At 42.4% G+C, this 25,355-nt stretch overlaps 1 protein-coding gene across 1 annotated transcript in view; it reads left to right on the top strand.

The window, feature by feature from the left end:
- Positions 1–25,037, top strand: part of CDKN1C (cyclin dependent kinase inhibitor 1C) — a 471,039-nt gene extending 446,002 nt beyond the window's left edge. Inside the window, exon 4 of the transcript XR_010025055.1 lies at positions 25,028–25,037. The gene's annotated coding sequence lies outside the window, so the exon portion shown is untranslated. The remainder of the gene's footprint in view (positions 1–25,027) is intronic.
- Positions 25,038–25,355: the final 318 nt, after the last annotated feature.

The following is a 25,355-nucleotide window of genomic DNA, read 5'->3' as shown; positions in this document are numbered from 1 at the left end:
TGGGTGTCATCACATGGGGAAATCACGTTTCCTTACTGTCACTTCTCCACCCGCAAGTTTGTTCCTCATTACTTCCTCTGCCTTGTTGGAGGGGAAAGAGGAAGTAAACAAAGAGTGTGTGGGCCATTCAGGGGAGTTTTTATTGTGCCACTTTTCCTGCACACAGGAGATAGTGACACATTCCTTTTTTAAAAAAAAAAGTTAAAAGACATCTAATTTGAGATGGAAAAACAAGCAGGAGATGGATAATGTCGTCCGTAAGTGGGCAATAGCGAATGTGTGACAAATGCTCGTCTGATGAAGCTCAATGTATGTGAAGCACATTGAACGTCATAAAGCACAATAAAAAGAAATTGTAATTATCCTTGGCAACAGCACCCTGTTTCCTTCTCAGGCCACACTGAGGATTGTGGCAGTCAGCTGTCTGGTGTGTGTTTTTCCCCTGTCTAGAAAAAGTTCATCAGACTTGTCCATTACGCAGAAGTTTTACAAAGCTCCTACGACCCACACTGAATAGGATTGTTGTGGAGGCATACAAAGATGAACAACTGAAGCGATCATGAATGTGGAACTGGCTTGGGTTGCAGGGGGAGAAAGCAGCTGTCATGAATGGTCAGTCACATGCATCAGCTCAAAGGAACCAGGGGAGAATCAAGAAGCATCATTCCACAGGGCAGGGAACTTGGAATCTTATTACTGAGATACTAGATTTTTCTCATTGTCTGGGCACACGTCACAAGAAACATTTACCTCTCGTATCCTCATAAATTGAAATTGGTGTGCTTATACTCACACCTGGTTGCAGGTAAACACCTACCCATCAACAGAGTTCAGTACCCAGCTTGCTGAGTCAAACAGCATGGTGGAGCACCTACACACCAGTATATAATCTCATAAATGTCACATGATGTGAAAGGTTAAGGCACTTGCAAGCAATTCCTGCACCACTGCTTATAATGCATGGACTGCAAGCACACAGCAAGTAGTTTGGGGCAAACTAACACGAAAAGCAATGCAAAATGGATTTCTGGTGCAGATATGCCTGTAGTCATTGGACTGACTACAGGGATTACAACACCATGACTGAAAATAAGATGAGAAATGGCCCATGGAAGTTATTCTAATAGAAGCATTGATTCCTGTTATATCCTGCGTATGGAAACCTTACACTTTCTTCATGCATTATTATTATTATTATTATTTATTTATTTATTTATTTATTTATTTATATAGCACCATCAATGTACATGGTGCTGTACAGATAACACAGTAAATAGCAGGACCCTGCCGCGTAGGCTTACAATCTAATAAGTTGTAGTAAACAATAAAGAGGGAAGGAGAATGCGAACAGGCACAGGGAAGTGTAAACAGGCACCGGGTAGGGTGAAGCTAAACAGTATAGAGTCAGAACAAACTCAATATTTGAAGGCTATAGGGAAAAGAAAAGTTTTTAGCTGAGTTTTAAAAGCAGTGATTGAGTTTGTAGTTCTACAGCCACAAGTGGAAACATGGGTTATATCCCCACCACCACAATAACTTCCACTACCTGTTTGTATGTGTGAACTGTAATGTTACTGACATCTATAGCCAATAGTTATAGAGGTCAATGTTTTGTTTTATATCTGCAGCTACACATTAGCTTATTAGCATATGCTCTCCTTCCCCAAGCTAGAGCCCTCAAAATGTTTGGCTGGGGCTGATGGGAGTCGAAGTCCAAATCATCTGGAGGCCACTTGGCTAGAGGAAACTGTAGTTGCAGGGCAGCAGAGGGGCAGAACAATAATTTCTTGAGGCCCTTTAGATGTGGAGAAATCGTGTTCTCTTAGGCCATTGCTAGACAATGCGTTAGCCTGGTGTGAGGCCCGGTCTCCCTCCTGTGCATCCAGATGATGCACAGGGGATTCCGGGGTCAGGCTGCGCTAAGTCCTCGCTTGAACCAGGATAAGCAGATTCGCTTATGGCCCGGCTTTTCCGCAGCCCCGACCTGAGGCCGGGGCTGCAAAAAGTCTAGCAGGGTCTGTGGCTTTTCCTGGCTGCTTGCTCGCGAGCAGCCGGGAGAAGCCACGGACTGAGCACAGCGCTCATAGAAGCGCTGTGCCCATCGGGCCAGGGGAGGGGAATCATGGGGGGAGATGGAGGCCGGGGGAAAGACTGGACCCAGCAGGAGAAAGGGGGGGGGAGAAGAACAGGGATGCGCATCGGGGACGGGGACAGGGCCTGGCGAGCGGCGACAGGCAACGGGGGGGGGGGGGGGAAGAAGGACGGGGACAAGGCCTGGCGAGCAGCAACGGGCATCGGGGACGGGGGGGAAGAAGGACGGGGGACAAGGCCTGGCGAGCAGCAACGGGCATTGGGGACGGGGGGGAAGAAGGACGAGGGACAAGACCTGGCGAGCAGCAACGGGCATCCGGGACGGGGATGGGCCTGGCGGATGGGGGGGGACAGGGCATGGCGAGTGGGGACGGGATGGGCAGGGGGGAGCAGGGAACCCTTTATTTTTTAAAAAAAACCTACCTTTTTTGGTGGTGCGTTCCTGCGCACATGGCCCTTTAAGGGAAGAAAAACCAGAGCACGCAACGGGGCTTTCCCTTGCCCCGTCGCGTGTTGACATCTAGCTAGGGGCGACGGCGCGCGCTAGCTGTAGCGCGCCATCCCCCCTCCTCCCAGACGGATTATCTGGTAGGTCTAGCAAGGCCCTTAGAGTGGCTCTGCTTCCTGCTTCTCTTCCGCTTCTGCAACAAGCTGTAATTAGACGAGGAAGAGAGTCGCACCACATAGTTTGTACAGCCTCAATGCAGTTGAATGGAACGGCGTCCTCTAGTGGGCATTTTATAGCGCAACTTCATCTGCACATGGCAGGAAAACCTGACAAATATCGATATATCCCAGGAGGGTCAGGTTTTCTTTGATTTTATTTTTAGTGCTAAAACCAGAAAATGAACCAGGAGACACACATGAGGCTGATGCCATCATCAGAATGTTCCGCGAACATCTGTGAGTGACCAATGACAAGCGTGCTATAAAATGCTCATTTAAAGAATCTCCTTTTCTGTCCTCCAAGCTTGATTTGATTATGACGGTGCATCCTAATTAAGGTCTATAAGCCCTTTCTATTTAACTTTCCTCTGCAGCCACAATCACAGCCTTCTATACTCTTCTGAGCTTCAAATCTACTATCTGATTTATTTTCAATGTAATTCTTCTGCAATACATCCAGGAAAAAATGTACTTTACCTTTTTTTAACTGGCGGATGTGCTCTGCTGAGATTATGGGAAACAAAAGCAGGAGCACAGATGCTTTAAAAAGGCCAAAATTACAGTCTCATATGTAGACTGTTTTCTATAGTTACTACCCCATCCTACTGATTCATTGTACTGCAAATCATTCTGATGTCTTGTTAAATCAAGGTCCCCCTCTAGCATTCAGACATTTACAATGAACCAGTCAGGATCTGCGTAGAATGTAAGCTGAGAATTAACTCTCAAAATTAGGTAGCCTGGCAAACTATATGAACAAAAAATTATTCCAAGCTCCTCCAAAAGAAACTTCTACTTGCCTCATACTGTTTATCTACTACTGAGTTTTTTGGTTCTCATTTTACTAAGGGCATTGCTAGACCTACCTGAAAATCTGGTGGGGAGTTGGGGCAATGGCACGCTGCAACTAGCGTGCGCTGTCACCCTTTTCTAGACGTCAACACGCGATGGGGCAAGGGAAAGCCCTGTCGCGTGCTCCGGGTTTTCTCCAGTTAAAGGGCCATGTGCGCAGGAGCGCACCACCGGAAAAGGTAGGTGTTTTTTTAAAAAAATTAAGGGTCCCCCACTCCCCCTGCCCATAATTCCCCCCCAATGCCTGATCCCCCCCGCTCGCTCGGCCGTCCTCCCCCCGCTCGTCATGCCCTGTCCCCGTCCGCCAGGCCTGGCCCCGCTCGTCATGCCCTGTCCCCATCCGCCAGGCCTGGCCCCGCTCGTCATACCCTGTGCCCGTCCCCGATGCCCATCCTTCTCCCCCCCTCCTGCCAGGTCCGGTCTTTCCCCCGGCCCCCATCTCCTCCCCCCATGATTCCCCCCCCCCCAGCCTGATGGGCACAGCGCTCCTATGGAGTGCTGTGCCCAGTCCGTGGCTTCTCCCGGCTACTCATGAGTAAGCGAGCAGCCGGGAAAAGCCACGGAAGTCACTAGACTTTCCGCAGCCCCGGCCTCAGGCCGGGGCTGCGGAAAAGCCGAGCCATAAGCGAATCCGCTTATCCCGGGTTAAGGGAGGCGTTAGCCCGGCCTGACCCCGGAATCCCCTGTGCGTCATCTGGATGCACAGGAGGGAGACCGGGCCTCAAACCGCTAACACCTCGTCTAGCAATGGCCTAAGAATGTAGATTCTTAAAGCTTGTGGAGCTTTTAGAAACAGGACAGCTGCAAAACATGCAAATCTTGCAATTTAGGCTTGCTTAAATAAACACCTGAAGTACTGGCTGTATTATTGGCTCACCACAGATAAGATTTTGTTTCCAATGTTGAATCATTTATGTTGACTTGATTTTTAAAACAGTGGTATCCCAAATCTGGCTGCGACCCATCATGCACTTTCAGAAATATTCGCTTTTCTGGCCTGGGCCTGATTCAAAGTGCTGGTATTAACATTTAAAGCCCTAAATGGGTTGGGGCCAGGCTATCTGAAGGAACGCCTCCTCCCATATGTACCTGCCCAGACCCTAAGGTCATCCTCAGATGGTGCTATCTTCCAGCACCAAAGGAAGTGAGGCAGGTGGCTACCAGGAGGAGGGCCTTCTCTGCTGTGGCACCCCGGCTGTGGAATGAGCTCCCTAAGGAAGTTCACCTGTCACCTACACTATATTCTTTTAGATGCCAGGTGAAGACATTTTTATTCTCTCAGTATTTTAATAGTCTATAAATTAATTTTAAATTTGCTGTTTTAAATTTGTGTTTTAAATTGTATTTTAAATTTGTATTTCTGAACTGCTGCTGATTTTATCCTGGTTGTGCTTTTATATTTTATTTTATATCATGTTTTTATATTGTTATTTTATACTTTGAATGGTTTTAATTTTTGTGAACCGCCCAGAGAGCTTTGGCTATTGGGCGATATAGAAATGCAATAAATAAATAAATAAATAAATAAATAAATAAATAAATAAAACCCTGCTTAATTAGTTCCGCTGTCATGCCAAGCTATGTGAGGACTTGGCATAGTTTTAATGTATTTCAACGCTTCAAGCAGTGGATGCTTTTAATAGGACAAATTATTCCACACCCTGGATATAAGAGTCCATATACTCCAGTGCAGTAGCAATTAGTTAACAAGTTCTAACCCCAGAGGTGAAGGAACAAATGTCCTTTGATCAGAAATTATTTTTCCCTTTTGAGCTTGATATAGAAAAGAACTGGTTAACAAGTTTCTGTCCCAGAGCTGTGCTGAGTTCAAGGGTTATACTGGTGCTTAGACAAAAATGTTGTGGCAAGATAAGGTGCTATATAAAGTTTAAAAAAATACAACCTTGTTATTTTCGGCTCTATTCAAAGGCGCTTTGGAAGTTCTTCAGATGCTTTGTGTAAATGAGTATGACTGTTTCCTTCAGAGAAACATCTATTTCCAATACATAAGAATAATTTGTCATTATGTTGATAACAGTTCTACAAGTCACTCTTAAAGCTTACTAAGGGGACTTAGCAAACATAAGAACAGACTTCCGTATAGCTGGCTCCTAGCACTACGAATGAAAAGGCATTGTGCAGTTATTCCATCTTTCACTCTGGAGTAGACGTTCTGTGGTAAGAAAAACTGCTGAAGAAAACATGGGAGGAATACAAATACAAGACAATAACATCTGCACTGGATCCCCCCCCCCCACACACACACAAAATTTTGGTGAATGAAGCAGGGTGATTGCACAATTTTTTTTAAAAAAAACTTATTTGGAAATACTCTAATACAACACTTAAGGACTTCAAATTATGGTGAACAACTACTGCCAGCAAATGTCAGAAACATGATGTTACATCACAGTAACAGCAGCATTAGACTGACATCACAGGCACAGGTATTCAGGAGTGTCATGCCAGTGTGTGTGATCCTAATCTCATTGATCCTCATAATTAGAAGAGGAAGTAGGCTGGCATCAGTTAAATAGCAGTTTCAGCTCTCATGGTTTTCCCCAAAGAATCCTGGACATTTAGGTTTGGTAAGGCTGTTGTGAGAATTCTCTGGAGGAGAGGGTGATAACGCCTCCTCCCATATGTACCTGCCCGGACCTTAAGATCATCTACAGGGGCCCTTCTCCGTGAGCCCCTGCCAAAGGAAGTGAGGCAGGTGGCTACTAGGAGGAGGGCTTTCTCCACTGTGGCACCCCGGTTGTGGAACGAGCTCCCCCGAGAGGTCCGCCTGGCGCCTACACTGTACTGCTTTCGTCGCCAGCTGAAGACCTTTTTATTGTCTCAGTATTTTAACACTTAATTTTAACTTGAATTGAAATTTTACTGTTCTAACTCTGTATATTAATCTTAAATCAATTTTGCTGCGTGGTTTTATCCTGGTTGTGCTTTTGATACTGTATTTTGTATTTGTGTTTTTAACTTGTTGGTTGTTTTATTATGGTTTTAATTTTTGTGAACCACCCAGAGAGCTTTGGCTATTGGGCGGTATAAAAATGTAATAAATAAAAATAAATAAATGTGGATGATAACATTGTGTAAAGCACCCATACGTAATTTGTGAAGAATTACAAACACACAATAAATGCCTCTACATGTCACAATCTCTTAAACATATATAGCAATTCCATATAAGAAAACTGCATACAGAGCACATATACACCATCATGTTACTAGTGCACACATCTATTTTACCACATCTCCCACATGTTCATGGAACATAGGAAGCTGCATTATACTGAGTCAGGCTGTTGGCCCATCTAGCTCAGTGCAGGGTTTGAGCCTGGGCTCTTTTGTAGGTAGAACATGTGCTCTACCACTGAGCTATGGTTGTATCCCAAGTGCACACGCACTGAGAAGCCACAACCAACTGCTACTTCCTGTCATAGACACATGTAGCAAAACGGGTGTGCATGCAATGGTGTACATGATGACTAAACAACATTTCCCTAAATAGACTTGATTTCTGTGTAAGAAACCATCATATGTAAAGCCCCTCTTAGGATAGAGATGATCTGAAACATTTGGGTGCTTCAGGCAAAAAATCCAAATGCTGTCCCTCCCCCATTGGGAATAAACATATAATAATAAATTAAATAAATGACAGTCTGATGCCTTTTGATGGTATCCCACAATATGTTGGCTGAGGTGACCCACCTCACTACCCAATGGTAGGAATAGTTCTGTCTGAAATGGCCCTCTGTTTCAACAATATTATCCTCCAGACCATTTTTCTAACCTTTATAAAAGAAAAATGAGAAAATATGAGTGATAGACTTTTCATATGAAACAATAGAAAACTGTGTGTGTGTGCGCGCACACACACATGCGCACACACACACATATATATATGTAGCACAACTGCATTGTGGAATATCACATTAGTAATTTGGTGAAAGTGATTAAGAAAATGAGCAGGAAGTCTCAGATTCAAATTTCAACCAAGTCCTTAACTCACTGGGAAGTCTTAGGGAAGCTACGTCCTTGGTGTGCTTCCAGATGCAGGCAAAAACTTTTTTGTTCCAGCAGGCCTTTGGCAAATAGTCTGGACTCTCTCTAAGCATACAACTTCTAAAATTGTTATTTGTATTTTTAATATTTTAATGTTTTAATATTGAAGCACATTTCATTATATTTTTAACTTTTGTAGATTTTTATTTATATCTTTAATTGTATATGTTTTAATTCTGTAAAGCCGCCTTGAGGCCCAGCATTGTACAAAAGGCAGGAAATAATAATAATAATAATAATAATAATAATAATAATAATATATTTTCCTAGCACCAGCATCCCCTCCATCTGCATATGGGGATAGTGCTACTTGCCTACCTTACAGGGATGTTGTAAGAAGTACTGAGGGGAAATGTATGTAAAGTTCTTAGCACTGTAGTCCAAGAACTTAAAATTTGAGGGCTTGTTTTATTTATTTATTTATTTTATTTATTTATTACATTTCCATACCGCCCAATAGCCAGAGCTCTCTGGGCGGTTCACAAAATTGTTAAAATTTCCCCAACAGAACTACCACATTCACCCAGAATTGGGGTGGGTGGGGAAGAACCATATGTAATAGATAACGACTTTCTGCAATGTTTTCTGTGCCACAATCACAGTTTTGCCTCATGTAAATTGAACACATTGATCTTAGCACTTAGTCAAGAGCCAGGGTGGTGTGATAGTTAGGGTGAACATATGAAAAGGAGGACAGGGCTCCTGTATCTTTAACAGTTGCATAGAAAAGGGAATTTCAGCAGGTGTCATTTGTATGCATGTCACACCTGGTGAAATTCCTTCTTCATCACAACAGTTAAAGCTGCAGGAGCTATACTAGAGCGACCATTTTTTAAAAAGGCAGGGCACCTGCAGCTTTAACTGTTGTGATGAAGAAGGAATTTCACCAGGTTCTCCATATATACAAATGACACCTGCAGAAATTCCCTTTTCAATACAACTGTTAAGGGTACAGGAACCCTGTCCTGCTTTCCATAAGGTCACTCTAGTGATAATTAGAGGTTTGGACTCAGGAGATTTGGGTTTGTGACCCTGCTCAGCCATGAACCTCACAAGGTGACTTTGGGCCAGTCACTGACTCTTAGCCTAACCTACCTCACAGGGTGGTTGTGAGGATAAAATGGAAGAGGATCATATATGCCACCTTGGGTTCCTTGGAGAAAAAGGCAGGATATAAATGTAATAAATAAATAAATAAAATTAAAAAATAGTTGGCTGTTTAAACTAGCAGGAATCAACTGACGGATCATCACATTATCCATGTGGCTTGTGAGTGTTCACCGTGCTGAATTAGCAAAAGTGGTCCCCTAAGAGGCTGTGTCCAGAGCAGCTTTATTCAAACCTGTACTACTGTATTGCTTTTTAGGAGTCTGATATGCTAACAGATTTCTGATTAAGTTCTTGCCTATCTAACATGATATTAATAATTACCTTGCTTTCTGCATAGCTGAGAATTAGCCTCTTTTCTATTCTGCCTGTTAAACGTTCTTGTTATCTCTAAAGCTTGCGTACTAGACTAACAGATATCGGCCCAGCATAAACTACCACCTTGCATATTGTGCATCACATCAATCCATGCTGTTAGGCATAAGCAAAACATTTTGCTGGATTTGGATCAAAGGTACAAAACAAAGGGTGTTTTTGCCCTTGAGTCACTTTATGGGTTATAGTGACCGGCAATGTAAGATGTCACTTGTCTCTACTACAACATGTTACTTCTACCACAGTTTAGTATTTATTGTGCACAAGCAACATGTTACGTTCTAGGGGAGTGACTCATACGTGAATTACATTACTTCATTTCCTGTAGTGTACTACTGTGATCTGTTGTAGGCCCAATCTGAAGAAAACTGTACTGTGACCATAATTTATTGATTTTCCCCACAACCCACACTAGGTTTGATGCAAAAGTTGATCCATTTTATTACTATAGGTGTGAAAGCTCCCAGAATATTTGTTTTAAAAGCTTCCATCAGACTAAAACTGTATAGCATCAGTTAATTATATGCTTTTGCTAACTAATGCAGGACATACTGTAAATAATTATGGAAGTATTGAAAGTAATATTTGGGATGAAATCTCCAAAGCATAGTTCTGGAATACACCAAGGTATTGCAACCTAGAATGGTGATACTATGTCATGATTATATAATAAGCATTTTGAATTCCAGGGAACAATTGCTTTAATTATAATGAAGAGAGGCTATTAATCACATGGGATGTTACATACAGTGTTATGCAGTATCTTAAAATGCAAACATTTATTAATGTAACACTTTACATTCCAATTCCTATTTCTTTTGGCATCATAAAGGTATCCTTCTCCATATATATTATAAGAACTTTGTGGATGCCCTAATGCATTACAGCAAAGCTCCAAAGTCTGTACTTGTTGCCAGTGGCCTATGCTGGTCTAGATTGACCTTTGGCACACATTACAAGATTCTGTTGTTGATTTTCACCTATAAATCCTAGAATGAATTACGGGAGCCAGAATTTATTCCAAAATCTACTCTGAACAGGTGCAAACCGTTATAGCATGGCTAGGTCTCTCTGTGTGTGCAAAAAGCCTTATTCACCATGGTTAAACCCGTGGTTTAAGGTGTCTTCTGAACACAGCCTGGCCTTCTGGCTTAACCACCATGGTTAAAGCCATGGTTCAAGGTGTCTTCTGAACAGGGCCACAGGCTCTCAATTTTATGTGGGCCTGAGCCTAATTACAAAAGCTCTCTGAATGCAATCAGTTCAGTCTTAGAATCATAGAATCATAGAATAGTAGAGTTGGAAGGGGCCTAAAAGGCCATTGAGTCCAACCCACTGCTCAATGCAGGAATCCACCCTACAGCATACTTGACAGATGGTTGTCCAGCTGCCTCTTGAATGCCTCTAGTGTGGGAGAGCCCACAACCTCCCTAGGTAACTGGTTCCATTGTCATACTGCTCTAACAGTCAGGAAGTTTTTCCTGATGTCCAGCCAGAATCTGACTTCCTGTATTTTGAGCCTGTTATTCCATGTCCTGCACTCTGGGATGATGGAGTAGAGATCCTGGCCCTCCTGTGTCAACCTTTTAAGTATTTGAAGAGTGCTATCATGTCTCCCCTCAATCTTCTCTTCTCCAGGCTACTTTCTCTACTCCTCTGAGATTTGAACATGCCCAGTTGTTTCAGTCTCTCTTCATAGGGCTTTGTTCTGACAAGAGTAATTTGTCACTTCCTGGGCAGCCTGCTGTGTTGGAAGGAAAAGGGAGATAGATAAAATGAAGGCAGCAGAAAGAGAAAAGGAGTGGTAGAAAGGAAAAAGGGGGTGAGACTCACCCATGGTTAGATTTGTCTCCACCCATTGCCATCATGTGGCTTCCAACAGATCATCCATAAAGGACTGTGGCCTGAAGGGAAAAAAAGGTTGCCCACACATGCTCTAAGACCATACTGCTTGTCTCCTTCTTTCTGCTGCTGGAATCCCTTGCCAGAGAAATGGATTTTGGAGTTGGATAGTTTATTTCTGGGAGGATTGAAAGAAGAGTTAAAACTATTTCTTTTGCTATGAGGGGAGACACTAAAGTCTCCCCCTGACTGGGCAGAGCCGATAAAAGGGGGGCACAAGGGCAAGGGCCACCCTTTAACACCAGTTGATCAGCAAGTGCAATTCTAGTAGGGGAAAGTTGGGTTTTTTCCTCTTAAAAACGTCTGGACATGTGCCTGGGAGAGAGGCTATAGGGCCAAGTGGGGATTGTCTGTGGGGGCTCTGATTAGCACAGTTACTGATAGAGGGAGATATGGTGTTGGGTGGAGGGCTAGCCAGGTTAGGGGAACACAGCCCAGACAGTTAATGTCTGTGTCATGTTCCAGCCCATAGATTTGTGGGTTGCTCTATCAGCCTCTCCTCGGGCTTTCAGGTGTAGCTGCTAAATGCCAGATCAGTTCAGAGTGAAATCTCCCTTATCCATGATTGGATGAGGTGGCCAATCTGGCATGATAACTGAGACTTGGGTTGATGAGCAGGGAGGAGTTTGCCTCTCCCATCTCTGCTCACCAGAGTACTTAGTTCAGAATCAGGGTAGGCTTGAGGGGAGGGTTATTGTGTTCTACAGGAGTTCGATCTCCCTCTGCAGGCTCCTTGTCCATTTGACTACTGGTCTGGAGTGTTTGCACGTTGTGTTGGGCCAGTGGGACAGATTGCGGGTTCTGTTGGTGTACTGCTAAACAGACTCCCTATCTGGGCTGACAGAGGTGGTCTCAGGTGTGCTGTTGAGATCTCCCAGGTAGTAGGTTCTGGGTGATGTCAACATTCATGCTGAGGCACCTTGTCTGGGGTGGATCAGGATTTCATGGTCACCACAACAACCATGGGACTGTCCCAACATATTATTGGCCCAATGCATGTAGCAGGGCATACTCTAAACTTGGCTTTCTCAAATGGACATGGAGATGGTGATCTGAAGGTGGGGGACTTTGCTTCAGTCCATTTGTCATGGTCAGGTCATTGCCTGCTGAGGTTTAGACTTATGACAGCTTTCCCCCTCTGTAAGGGTGTGGACCTATTAAGATGGTCCAGCTGCAGAGGCTAATGGATCCGGATGATTTCCGGAGGGCTCTAGAAAAGTTTCTGGCTGATATGGCTGGCTCTCCTGTCGAAGCCCTAGTTGATTTGTGGAATGCAGAAATGACCCAGTTGGTTGACACAATTGCTCCTGAGTACCCTCTCCTGAGTAGAATTCATACTGCTCTGTAGTATACCCCAGAGCTGAGAGCAATGAAACAAAATAATAGATAGCTTGCGTGCAAATGGAGAAGAAATCCTAGTGGATGCCTATGGTAAGTTATATTCAGGGGCAGTGAGGGAGGCAAAAACCCAACATTTTGCTGCCTCTATTAAATCCTCTATCTGTTGCCCAGCAGAACTTTTCAGAGTCATCCAGGGGCTATTACATGCCAGCACCAGGGACACTATAGAACTGCCTGAGGCTCACCGTAATATACTTGCTAGGCACTTCCAGAATTAAATCTCTTGCATCCGTTGAGACTCCAATGTTATAGCAGGTGAATCGGTCAAAGTATTCGGAGCACAGCCTTTTCCAGTTTTCTTGGATGTGTTTCAGTTGGTACAGCTCAAGGGCATTCACAAGGTGCTTCAACAGGTTTATACAACTACTTCCGTATTGGATCCTTGCCCCTCTTGGCTGAAAAAATCCAGCAAGGAGGGAACAACCAGCTGGAGCAGGGAGGTGATTAATACCTCCTTGAAACAGGGAGTGGTCCCGGCACCCCTGAAAGAAGCAGTGGCGAGACCACTTCTGTATTTTGTATTTGTGTTTTAAACCTGTTGGTTGTTTTATTATGGTTTTAATTTTTGTGAACTGCTCAGAGAGCTTCAGCTATTGGGTGGTATAAAAATAAATAAATAAATAAATAAATAAATAAATCCTTCCTAGACCTGGAAAATCTTAATAATTATAGGGTGGTGGCAAATGTTCTATTCCTTGGCAAGGTCCTTGAGTGGTTGGTTGGAAGCCAGCTCCAGAAACTCTTGGATGAGACTGACTCAACCAAGGAGAGGGCCTTCTCGATCACACACACACACATATATGGTAGAGGGAGGGGCAGTGTAGCAGCTCCATGTACAAGGCAGGATCAGACCACTGACATATTATCCAAATCTGCCTTCAACGGCATGAATTCCAGAGAAGGAGCTACGTTACTGAACTCGGCTTCACTTCACAGTAGACTCAGTAGGGTCTGAGACTAGGGATGGTTATTTGTACACATGCGTATGAAGGATAAAAGATCTGTAAACCGTAAACAGTGGGACCAAAATACCAGGAGATGCATGTATGGATACACAAGCAAAGAAAATGAAACAAAATGAAAATCAACAGCAGCCAATTGTGAAAACAAACTCTTTCTTGTTATGCTCAGTTCACATCTAAATGGAACATTCCTGCAGTAGAATGCATTCCATGGTATTAAAAGTGACTTAAAGAATGATGGTAAGTGTGATACAGGAATAAATATTTTAGAATTATTCCAGGTAACTTATAAAATGATGCAACAGAGGGTATCGCACGTCCCTTCCTTTGATACCTACCTCTTCAAAGTAACACTGTCAAATGACAGCTTTGGCACAAATTTCAAGCAAAAGCAAAGAGAGCTACAATCTGAATTGGTTGAGCAAAAGAAGCTTCAAGATGTTTAACCAAAGGAAATACACTGGATGGGGGCTAACAAATCTCTATACTGCCACGGGGAGCAACTCTGAGCATCTCCACAATTTATGCAACAATTGTGTTTGCCATTGTTGGTACACAGGTAAACATGTAACGCATGAATGATGGATTTCCATGTAAAATGTACCTGGAAACCCTGATGGGGCTGTTGCACTTTGATATATTTGGACAAATTCGTGAGGATAAGGCTGCCAAGGGCTGCTAGACATGGTGGCTATACGCAGCCTTCAGGTTCAGAATACCAATAGATCTGTGGAGGCTGGTGGCTCAGAAGCACCTTGGATAGCTCCTTTAGAGTTCTGACTGGTTCTGACTGAAACCTGAATCGGGTTCACTGCCCCACTGGCATCAGAGCCACCAGCCTCCATTGCAATAGATGAGGAACAATGGTTTGGGAGGGCTATTGCCCACATGTCCTGCTTGTGGGTTTCCCAGAGGCCTCTGCTTTGGCACTCTATGAAACAGGATGTTGGGCTAAATAAGCTTTTGATGTGTTCTAGTAGGACTTTTATGTTCCTATGAATCTGTACACCCATCACTCACATTTTACATATTTGCTGTGAAAAGCACCAGTGTGTGCCCAAAGCAAACAGACTGCTGTGTAAACTGCAGAGCAACCCTCAGCCCAGACCAAGGCCACAGCTAGACCTAAGGTTTATCCTGGGATTATTCAGGGTTCGCCCCTGCCTGAGCACTGGATCCCCTGTGTGTCACCTAGATGAACAGGTTTGATTTCTGGACGATCCAGGGATAAACCTTAGGTCTAGCTACAGCCCAGGTATAGAGACATGGGTTCAGACCCACTTGTACCACACCATCTACCTAAAGCATTTGATAAGCAGAAAATCAACGAGTATTATACATATTATTTAGTATTGCAATATAAAGGCTCTTGCATTTTTTTATTTTAGGAAATCTTTACATAACTAACTAACCATTCTTTGTCCCTTTTGCCTGACCTTTGCTTGCTCCATTGGTGTTTCAAAAGCATCCAGAATGCTATTGGTAATTTCTGTGTGTACTTCACCCTCCTTGCCATCAACAGATCCATCCAGAGAAGAAATTGTGGACTTCAACAACTTAGCCGAGTGTCAGGACAATAATAATTATAGAGAGCAATTGTGTCCAAAGAGGTTCCCAACAGTTAAGGGAATCATTCTCAGAACAAGAGCAAGCCAAGGCAAGAATGTGCAGGGAGTGTGTGAGATATCAAATGTGACCCCCAGAAGACAGCGTTCTGGCTTCTGAGGCTTGGTTAGAACACTGAGCTCCAAAACAAAGAAATGAATCTGTCAGAGAAAGTTCTGAATTTCTAAATCTGCAAGTAGTAGATGAGCCTTGCAGCCAGAGATGGGGTTAGTCATTTTGAATGAATATGGGATGTATCCATTGGTTACTTTATGCTAGCAGAAAGACCTTCTCTTTGGGCAAGGAGAGGTACCTGGTTGTCATTGATCACCCCACCGACTATGGTCCTCAACAGCATATCCCATGTTGTTCCAGAAGGCCCACCATCCTCCAAAGCAACTTTTCAGGAAGCACAGGAGGTGGGAATGGGTAGGGAGATTGTCAAAAATAAGGTGCCCTGCCTTGTGCAAGCAGAAGTGCTTCCTGCTAGTGGATGGCCACCATTGGATGCAACCCTATATGAAATCCACCCACCCCAACTTCACCACAGCCTATCTTACCAACAGCACACAGCCCCTCCTCTCCCTAGGAAGCAGCCTTTTATTGAATCTGACTCTTCATACATCTAGCTCAGACAGGACCCCTACCTGGAAATGCTAGGAATGAGCCTGTAATGTCCTACTTCTAGGGGGATGTGGGGTGTGTTTAACCACCACTGTTTTGTTTTTGCTTCTTTTCACACTGAGTGGATTTTTCATTGAGCTCTCCACCATGACTCCAAGGTCTTTTTTTTCTGGTTTGTCACCATCTATGTATATGCAAAGTTAAGATTTGGTTTTGCCCAAATCAGTTTATTTAGAATTGCTTAAATCAATCTCCATTTGGCATTTTGTTGCCCATTCACTCAGCTTGGAGAGATCCTTTTAGAGCTCTTGCCATTTGCTTGGGTTTTCTGTCCTAAACAATTTGGTGTCCTCCACTCCACCGTTCATCCCAACGTATCAGTTGGTAATTGTCTTTGCAACCATGTCCTAAAATACCCACCATTCATCTCTCACTTTTCTTCCTTCATATATAGCCCAGGAGCATATTGGTGTCCTCTCCCCTAAGCACAAGATTCCCCACCCCTGACTGAAGTGGCCACACCCACTTCTTCCCACTCCATGGTCTCCCATGTCTCGTTGGAGTAGGCATCCCATACATATTAACCGGTTTCCTCTCTAGGCATCCATCCCATCAGTTCCGATTGTCTCACTATTCCAACCAAACATAAAGCATCTACTAGGGATGGGGCAGAAATCACACTTTTGAACCAATACGTGAACCAAAAATCAGTTATCCCTCAAAATTCAGGCCTCCAAATTTTGCATTGAGTTTTTTATTTATTTATTTTAAAAAGCATACAAAAATGCACATGATAGGCCTGTTCAGACAACACGCTAAGATATAGTTAGGCTGCTAACCCTTTTGCAGCAAATTATTGGTAAGAGTGCTTAAACCATTGTTATGTAGCCACCATGGTTAGGAATGGTTCACATGACCCGCTAAGTCATGGCTCACACAACACACCAAGCCATAATGTTTCACTCAAAATGCTTAACCATTGTGGCTTAGTGGGTCATTAGGGGAATGTGCAAACTGAACTGTGTATATTAGTGAACATAACATTACAAAATGCATTATATTAGGAAACCAACTCCCCCCAAATATGTATATTTGGCAAAGTTGCATACAAAAATGCATTAGGTAAAACACATATAAAAATGCATTCAAATGTTCATGTGAACTTTTTACAAAATCTCAAAGTTCAGGACAAACCAAATTTAAAATCTTAAAAATGAGAAACAGAGAAATCATCATCATAATCATCATCATCATCATCATCATCATCATCATCATCATCATCATCATCATCATCCTGGTGGATTCATCCATGCCTAGCATATGCAAGCAGCTGGCATACATTTTGTAGTGACCTCCACCTCTTCCCCAAACCTTTTCCAAGAGTATACATCATCGTCTCTCTTTTTTCTTGCAGTAGTACTCCAGTACCCATTTCACACGTCAAGGTTCCTTGCAACCTTTATAGCTGAATCATTTTATGCACCAGTCAACCTTATCCTCTGAAAGACATCCATGCCTCCCAGCATCTGTTGCCATGGAACAGAGTTCCTTGCTGGAGAATTCCCTTCCATTAGAGATTTGGCTGTTGTCCGTCCTACCACACGCACACACTGCTGTCATTTAGTTGCCATTTAAAGATGTATTTATTTGTGCAGGCTTTGGGGTATAGGTTCTATTTGTTTCTCTGTTGATTTTCCTCATAGTTTTATTGTACTTTATTATATACTAGCAGAAGGACCCAGCTTCGCAATCCTTGGCATAGCTTTTAGGTTGATTCAGAGAAGCCTTCAAACAAACTTACACAGCTGTCACCATTGGACACATTGTGCCCGCCCCACCTGAATGAAGGCACCACTGCTGGCACCCTAGGCGTGGTCCCTGCCATAATCCACCTCTATATCCCCCCTAAGGAAGGGGAGCAGGCAGGCCTATAACACAGCCTAATGTTCTTCCCTGGCTTCAAACTGTGCTTGTTGTTTGTTTTATACTTTAACTGCCCCCTCCCATATATATATATATCCTAACCATTAACATGGATGTTTATATAGATTTGTGATTTTAAAATGATGGTTTTAATGGTGTCTGTGCGCTGTATGTAGGCTGTTACTCACCCTGGGCTCTTTGTGAGGAAGGACAGGATAGAAATCAAAGACATTAATACACAAACAGACAAACAAACCTTTTACCATCCCTTCCCAGCCCCAGCATTATCCATTCATATGCATCACACATCACCTGACCTCTCCAAAAACTGTCTCCAAGAATCTCACTGGCTCAAGACCTGTCCTCCTTTCTGCCCTGCATGCACAGAAAAGGGCAACCCAAAAAAGATCAGGGGACAAGTCCCATACAAGGAGAAGTTACAACATTTGGGTCTTTTTAGTTTATTTTATCATTGCATTTTATTTATCATTGCATTTATATCCCACCGTTTTTCCTCCAAGGAACCCAAGGTGGCATACAGAATCCTCCTCCTCTCCATTTTATCCTCACAACAACAACCCTGTGAGGTAGGCTGGGCTGAGAGTCTGACTGACCCAACTCAGATCTCCTGATTCCCAGTCCAACACTTTAGCCACTACAATGTACACCATACTGGTTTGGGGGGGGGGGGAGCAGTTTATAAAATTATGGATGGTGTGGCGAAAAGTAGAAAGAGAGTAGCTTCTTCCCACTCGTTCTCATTATACTAGGACCCAGGGTCATCTCATGAAGCTGAATGACAGGAGATTTAGAAAAGACAAAAGGAAGCACTTCTTCACACGGCAAAGAGTTAAACTATGGAATTTGCTACTACAAAGTGTAATAATGGCCACCAAATTTAAAGGGAGATTAGATAAATTCATGGTGGCTACTAGCCCTGACAGCTATATATTACCTCCAGTATCAGGTGCAGTATGCCGCTGAATGTCAGTTGCCGGGTAACAAAAGTGGGAGGGTATTGTTGTGCTCATGACCTGCTCAGGGGCTTCCCATGGGTATCTGGCTGGTCACAGTGGAAACCGGATGCTGGAGTGGACAGGCCTTTGGTGTGACCCAGCAGAGCTCTTCACATATTCTTGTGTCCTTATCAACCAAGGTACCATTCTCACAACTGAAATGAAAGCATAAAAAGAAAGCTGGGGGAGGTGAGTGGGCAGCTTACTACAGGGTTGCTCCCAAGGCTCTGCAATGCATCTATATACTCTCTTCCATGTGGCGCCTTACACCCTAATCCCACGGAATGGTCTGAAAGCACTTGCTGAAGTGCTTGGAGTCCTATGTAGCCACCTTGCATTCCATGAAACAACAACACCACAAGCTCCATGGTTAATAAAAATGTTCTGATGAAAATAATCTAAGGTGCAATTTCTTAGTACAGACAAAGCATCTAACTGGCTGCGATACATGGTTAGTCTGTCTGTTTGTGTGCACCTCTGACAGATCTATGAACTTATATGCAGTGGTCTTACACCAAGTCTGACCATTGGTTCATCTAGCTCAGTATTGCCTGGCAGTAGCTCTCCTGGGTTTTGGACAGGGGGTCTTTTCCAGTCCTACCTGGAGATGCTGGGGATTGAACTTGGGACCTTAAGGATACAAAACAAGTGCTCTGTCACAGAGCTATATCCCCCAACCCTATGAAAATGGAGTAAATGTTTATAAATTATGGTGCATATTTTCTGCTAAGCGGCGTATTCTCTCTCTCTCTCTCTCTCTTTGTGTGTGTGTGTGTGTGTGTGTGTGTGTGTGTGAGAGAGAGAGAGAGAGAGAGAGAGAGAGAGAGAGAGAGAGAGAGAGAGAGAGAGAGAGAGATTGCATGGCTAAAATACTGAAAGCATTCCATAACATTGTGGATAGTAGTGATCTGGAATAAAATGGGTTTTTTTCTAAAAAAATAAATACATTTATATCCCATCTTTTTTCCTCCTCAAGGAACCCAAGGCAGCATACATAATCCTCCTTTCCATTTTATCCTCACAACAATAACCCTTTGAGATAAGTTGAACTGTGACTTGGCCCAAAGTCACCCAGTTAGCTTCCAGGGCTGCGTGGAGACCAAAACCCAGATCTCCCAAGTCCCAGGGCATTGGAAGCATCATCCACCTCTAATGTTATGCTCTTAGGCCACGTCAATCACCCTGGAGGTTGGAATTCCAGTAAACTGAGCTGTCAAGACTGGGGTTGAATTTTGGGAGGGCCAATAAGTAGTTGTGGATGACCATAGAGTTGAGTGTCCATAATTAAACTTGCTCTATCAAGTTTCTTAACAATCCATCGAAATTCCTTGACCTCCAGAGGGAAGCAAAATCATGAATAATCATAAATTATGGCCCTGCAATTACTATACGGGATAGGGGAGAAATGTATTCAGTTCATATTTTAATACAAACTTACCTAACTTAGCATTTTTGAACCACTATGTGAAGCAAACTCAGGCCTAAGCTAGACCAGGCTATATCCTGGGATGAACCCCAGGATCGTCCCTGTGCATCCACACGACGCACAGGGAATCCCGGGATCAGGGAGGGATCATCCCTCCCTTGCCCCAGGATATAGCCCCCCCTTTGACCCGCTTTTTCTGCGGTCCCGGGCTGAGCCCAAGACCACGGAATGTCTGGCCCATTTCTGTGGCTTGACCCTGCTCGGCGGGATTACTCGCTAGGAGCGCTGCACCCATCGGGGTTAGGGTGGGGGGAACGGGGAAACCAAATTAAATTTTTAAAAAGACTTACTTTTAGCGCACGAGCATTCTTGCGCTGTGTCCTCTTTTAAAAATATTTTAAAAATGGCGGGCATGACGCCTCTCTTCTTGAGAATGTCGCACCTTATGTGTAAACGGTGGCGAGATCTCGTGTTAATCCCAACGCGAAGTCTCCCCTCCTCTCCTCCGGACTTTCAGGTAGGTCTAGCTAAGGCCTCAGTTATCTTCCAAAATCCACACTTCTCCAAATTTTGCAGTTGAGTTCTTCATTATTATTATTTTTTAAAAAATGCATTAAAACATCTATATTAGGGAAACCAAAGCTCACAAATGCATTATATTAAAAAAAATGCTTGCAAGAATGCATTAAAATGTATGTATTAGGAGAAATGTGTGCAAAAATGTCTACTAATTTTCATGTGGACTTTTATTTTTTTAACCCTCAGAATTCAGGATGAATGAAACTTAAGAATGAAGAAATTCTCAAAGTTTAATATGAACCAAACTTGATTAGAAAAATGAGAAGAACCAAAATTGACAAGTTCATCATTCCCTAAATAAATAAACAAACTAAAACAGCCGGATCCTATGCATGTTTTCTTTTGTTACCAAGGAGTTCAGTTACACTGCTATTTTTGAAACACATCTCACAAGCCTTGATTCTGGAATCTCCATTTTGTTCTGGAAGGCTGGTTAAGAAAAGGCTTAGGATCAGAGCAAGGAAGTTGTAATTTATATTTGTTTATCTCTAACCTAATTAAATCGATAGATGCAACTCTCACTGGTGTACAAATCATGGAAACTCCAGAATCTCTGGATGTCTGTCTGATTGATGGTTGACTACTCTAACCTAAATATCTATAGTACATTCTAAATTGGCCAATCCAGAGCCCTGGCAGGGGGGGGGGAAATTAATTCATTAATTGCTACCACTACTGGAAAAGTAATTAGAAATCATAAGGGTAGGAGCTTTGTTCCAATGTCTGTATACAAAACCCATGGTGAACATCAAGATCAAGCTAGCACAACGTTCATTCTTTTGTCCTTAGGAAAACTCCCTGGCAGCCCAAAGTTTGAAAAGAGCTACCCAGTAGGAAGTCAGGGAGTTTATTACTAAAGTCCATTATACCCATCTAAGTCTACCCAGTTCATTCTTCTGCCAATAAACAGGTCACCAGGTTTTTTATTGATTGATTTATTGTCATACCATGCAGCCTCAAGGTGACCTAGCAACATTTCCCTATCTTCAATCTCCCATCACAGCCTTTGGCTGCATGGGAACCAGGACAACCCACTGAGTTGATAGTATTGATAGAATCCAGGGGGAGGGGGCTTACACCAATATTAATTTATGAGCAGCATCCCCACTACCCCTGTTATCTGGTGAATGTGGAAAAAACACTCCTGGATTGCTATGAGCTACTGGAAAAGAACTCTCTTCAAACTCCTTCGTCTCTGGAATATGTAAATATCTGCACTCTTACCTACCTTCCTTCCTCATTTCCCCCATATTTCTTTCTATTGTCTCTTGATTCTACCGTTCATGTTTCCCAACCCCATGTCATTTACATTTTGAATTTTCCACATTACATCTAGGCCTTCATCCTCCTTGTTCCCTTACTTGGAATCAGTAATTGCACCACATCCATCTCTCTCCTTCTCCTTCTTCATTTCAGACACTTATTAGTCCATGTTTAACGATGTCAATCTAACCAAGCTTTCCACTCTGTATGAAATGCACATATATTTTGTAATAAAACCTATATACTTTTGATTCAAGCCTTCAGCTGTATTCATTCATTCATTCATTTCCCCTTGGTAGGTGTAAAGTGTAAAATCCCCCATGCATGGTACACCTCAGCTCTAGGCCCCAAAATATAAGATTTCATATGTCAGTAACTACACATGTACACGGGTGTATTCTGATGTACATGTGAATGAGGACACAGAATAACAGTTTACCACACTGATTTAAATAGGATTTACTCCCAAATAAGCACGTGTTAGATTTAGAATAAGTGAAGAATGATTATTGAGAGAAATTCCTGCTGTGCAATCATCCAGTGTAAACAATTGCTCACTCTTGTCGTCTTTATCGTTTGGCCTATTTGCCATTCAGTGTAATTGGATCATGCCACTGATGTTTTACTCCTTTTACTGTCCTGTCTATTATGAGGTTAAGGATGACTCATAACAGTATTCAATGCTATGACAATGGAAGACTACTGCCAGCAATCCATATTATGTACATAACCGATTACTGCTAGTTTCTTGTTTACAGTCCACATATCTTAAACCTCGCCCTCTTGGATCTACACTATTATTTTTTTTATTCTCTTGAATTTCTCACCATTGCTGCATACAGCAGTCCTATTCCACTGGATGTTAGGAAGCAGTCTGCCAACAGGTTCATAGTTTTTGAGATCAAGGATCAGCTAGCTCTGGGCCATGAGTCAAGAAATTCCCAGGAGCCATCCCCTCCGCACAAAGGCTTTATCCATGACTGGTCCCCTGATAGCAGGCCATACATTTCATTCATGGGAGACAGAAGGGGCCAGGAGCAAGCATGCCATAAGGTAGTTAGGGTGGAGTCAAGTAAGGAGAGCAAGGTAGTGCTGCTAAAGCAGGGTAAGTCGTAATAGTGAAGGAAACAGTAGTGCACCCATGAATCACTTTGATAAGAGAAAAAGCCACTGTCCACAGATGTTAAAGTGAATGTACAAATATCAGGTAAATGGGGGGGGGGAAAGCAACCCTGAGATTCTTAGGGCACATGGCAAACATATAATCAATTTTCAGAAGAATCCTTTATGCATGTTTGCTCACAATTAAATCTCACCGAGTTAAATAGGACCTGCTCTCCTGTAAGTCTGCAAAGGATTGCAGCCTGAAAATGTTCACTCCAGATTTTCAGAGACAGACATCACCAAACACAGCCACCTGCAGAACACTGGGTCTTATGGTAGCACTGGGCTTCTGGCTTTCATTTGTGATAAAACTGGCAACACATAATGGTGAAGATGCACTAAAGATAAAGATGAATTAATAATCCCTGCTATGCTGTAGAGACCAAGAGAAGCGTTCTAGCTAGGATCAGAATCAATTCTCCTCGTGAATAGTGCTCATTGCCATTATAATACAAATCATACCACAGCATAATTTTAGCATTTTCTTCCCACTCCTTTGATTGTTTACTTATTTATTTATGTTTTCATAATTTACTTGTTGCATTTAAAGATAAAAGTCTTCCCAAGGTGGTTTAGAATAATGTAAAACAATAATAACATCGTAAAACAGTACCAAAATTTCAAAGCCTTAAAACATATCACGATAAAACATTTCAAAGCCAATAGAAAATTATATAATTTATTATAATGATTGCCCAATTTCATAATTCTAGATTCAAAAGGTTGGACTTTTGTCAAATGAAAAAAGTCCATAATATCTGGAGGGATATTACTTACTTCCCAATCTAACTATGCTATATGACATTTTAGCCACTTAGACCTCCTTTTAGATTTTAGATTAATTGAGCAAGGAGCCTTCCCACTAATTAACCAGCATTAAGCCAACCAGCTTGTATTCTCCTGGATCCCCCCTGGATTTCACATTCAAATTATTTAAGAACTCTCCGATCTAGATACTATCTAGATATGGTGATTTGTTTATTTTCAATTTGTCAAAAAGGTCTAGGAGTTTGTTTCTTGTCATCACTATTTCTCTCAGTTCCTTAGTTCAGGCACAGGTATCTGCTCTATGTCTTTCTGCAGTAAAGACGGATGGAAATAATTCATCCACCTTTTCTGCAATATCTTTATCCTCTTTTAGTACTCCTTTAACTCTGTTGTCATCTAACAGTCCAACTGCCTCCCTAGCTGGTGTATTTAAATAATTGTTTTTGATAATAATAATAATAATAATAATAATAATAATAATAATAATAATAATAATAATTCTTACCCTCCTCTCCCTTTGGATCAAGGTGGGGAACATTAGTACAATACAATATAAATAAGATACATTAAATTAATTAAAAGACCATATAAAATCAATAAAGCATCAAAATAACAATCAATAGATCTTAAAAATTCTTGGTTTATCATTCACCTGGGTAGGCCTGCCAGAAGAAATTTGTTTTTATGGCTGACTTAAACTTGGAGAGAGTGTTAAATTGATGAATCTCCTCAGGCAGACCATTCTGCAGTCTGTTTTTTTTTAATGGTATTTGCAATATGCTCCTCAAAATCCTTTCTTGTATCATTTATTGTCTGATTGCGTTTCTTTTGTGCAAGTTTTTGTTCCTTTTTATTCTCCTCATTTGGGCAAGACTTCTGAAGGAAGCCTTCTTTTCTCTCTGTATCCCCTACACATGACACTAAAATGCTACCACTATCCTGAAACACTCACTGCTATTTCTGTAGTTGTGCTGGGTCAAGGATTATGGCCTTGCTCTGCTATTGGTTCCCTGCACTGGAATATATACCCTTAAACATAGGATCAGACGCAAAGGTTATTATTTCTGGTTGTGGTGGTGAGGAGGGTGATTATTGGAAATGTCAGTGATATAGTTGAAGGTGTGAGTTAGGATGGCAGAGGAAAATCAGGGGAAAAGATATATATTTATCTGCCAGCAGTACAGTGGTGGCAATAAAATACATTAATCTGGAGTGACCTCTCAGGGAAAGGTGAGAGTATAGAAGAGAGCCATGAAAGAAGCACTGGATAACCCACAAAATTGGACTCTGCATGATGGAAATAATGAACATAGGATTTTAAGTATGGAATTAAAGCACCAAATCCTAGAGAGTGGAAGAATAAAGGGAAAAGGAGAAGGATGCAGAAATAATAGATGCTGTGCTGATCTGGTCATGATAAGGCTATATTTAGCATATGATTTTTCACAAAACACCTTTTTGCAGTCATCTCTACCTATAAAGCGGAAAGTATGTGTGTGTCACGTATGTCCCTAAATGTTTACCCACTTCCACATATGGTACTGCCTTAATGCTGTCCACCCA

This window comes from Elgaria multicarinata, chromosome 2 (assembly GCF_023053635.1).
Source record: "Elgaria multicarinata webbii isolate HBS135686 ecotype San Diego chromosome 2, rElgMul1.1.pri, whole genome shotgun sequence".
NCBI classification, from domain to species: Eukaryota; Metazoa; Chordata; class Lepidosauria; order Squamata; family Anguidae; genus Elgaria; species Elgaria multicarinata.
Note: the sequence above shows the minus strand (reverse complement) of the source record. Positions and strands in the feature narration are given on the sequence as shown.